Raw genomic sequence first — 1,825 nt, forward strand, 5'->3', positions numbered from 1 at the left:
TTATTTCTAAAGAAAATTTTGCCAAAATTTTATTTCTGTAGACAATATTGCCAAAATTTTATTCCTATAGAAAATTGTGGCCAAATTTAATTTCTATAGAAAATTGTGCCAAATTTTATTTCTATAGAAAATTTTGTCAAAATTTTATTTCTATAGAAATTATTGTTAAAATTTTATTTCTATAGAAAATTATGTCAAAAGTTTGTTTCTATAGAAAACTTTGTCAAAATTAATATTTTTATAGAATATTTGTCAAAATTTTATTTCTTTAGAAAATTTTGCCAAATTTCATTTCTATAGAAAATTTTGTCAAAATACTTCTATAGAAAATTTTGTCAAAATATTATTTCTATAGAAAATTTTGTTAAAATGTAATTTCTATAGAAAATTTTGTCAAGATTTTATTTTTGTGTAGAAAATATTGCCAAAATTTTATTTCTATAGAAAATTGTGACAAAATTTTATTTCTATTTCTATATTTTATTTCTTTAGAAAATTTTGTCAAAACACTTCTATAGAAAATTTTGTCAAAATATTATTTCTAACGAAAATTTTGTTAAATTTTATTTCTATAGAAAATTTTATCAAAATTTTATTTCTGTAGAAAATATTGCCAAAATTTTATTCCTATAGAAAATTGTGTCAAAATTTAGTTTTTATAGAAAATTGTGACAAAATTTTATTTCTATAGGAAATTTTGTCAAAATTTTATTTCTTTAGAAAATTTAGTCAAAAGTTTGTTTCTATAGAAAACTTTGTCAAAATTTATATTTTTATACAATATTTGTTAAAATTTTATTTTTTTAGAAAATTTTGCCAAAATACTTCTATAGAAAATTTTATTTCTATAGAAAATTTTGCCAAATTTTATTTCTAAAGAAAATTTGATCAAAATGTCATTTCTAAAGAAAATTTTGTCAGCATTTTATTTCTAAAGAAAATGTCAAACTTTTTTTTTCTGAAGAAAATTTTCTATAGAAGTACTATAGAACATTTTGTCAAAATTTTATTTCTATAGAAAATTTTGTCAAAATTTTATTTCTATAGAAAATTTTGTCAAAATTTTATTCCTATAGAAAATTTTGTCAACATTTTATTTCTATAGGAAATTTTGTCAAAATTTTATTTCTATAGAAACATTTGTCAAAATTTCATTTCTATAGAAAATTTTGCCAAATTTTATTTCTAAAGAAAATTTTATCAAAATTCTATTTCTATAGAAAATTTTGTCAACATTTTATTTTTTGTAGAAAATTTTGTTAAAATTTTATTTCTATAGAAAATGTTGTCAAAATTTTATTTCTGTAGAAAATTTTGTTAAAATTTTATTTCTGTAGAAAACTTTGTCAAAAGTTTGTTTCTATAGAAAACTTTGTCAAAATTTATATTTTTATAGAATACTTGTCAAAATTGAATTTCCTTAGAAAATTTTGTTAAAATTTTATTTCTATAGAAAATTTTGTCAAAATTTTATTTCTGTAGAAAATATTGCCAACATTTTATTCCTATAGAAAATTGTGTCAAAATTTAATTTCTATAGAAAATTGTGACAAAATTTTATTTCTATAAAATTTTGTCCAAATTTTATTTGTATAGAAAATTTTGTTAAAATTTTATTTCTATAGAAAATGTTGCCAAAATTTTATTTCTATAGAAAGTTTTGCCAAAATTTTATTTCTATAGAAAATTTTGTCAAAATTTTATATCTATAGAAAAGTTGGTAAAAATTTGTATTTCTATAGAACATTTTCTCAAAATTTTATATCTATAGAAAAGTTGGTAAAAATTTTATTTCTAAAGAAAATTTTGCCAAAGTTTTATTTCT

This window comes from Haematobia irritans, chromosome 5 (genome assembly GCF_050003625.1).
Source record: "Haematobia irritans isolate KBUSLIRL chromosome 5, ASM5000362v1, whole genome shotgun sequence".
NCBI lineage: Eukaryota > Metazoa > Arthropoda > Insecta > Diptera > Muscidae > Haematobia > Haematobia irritans.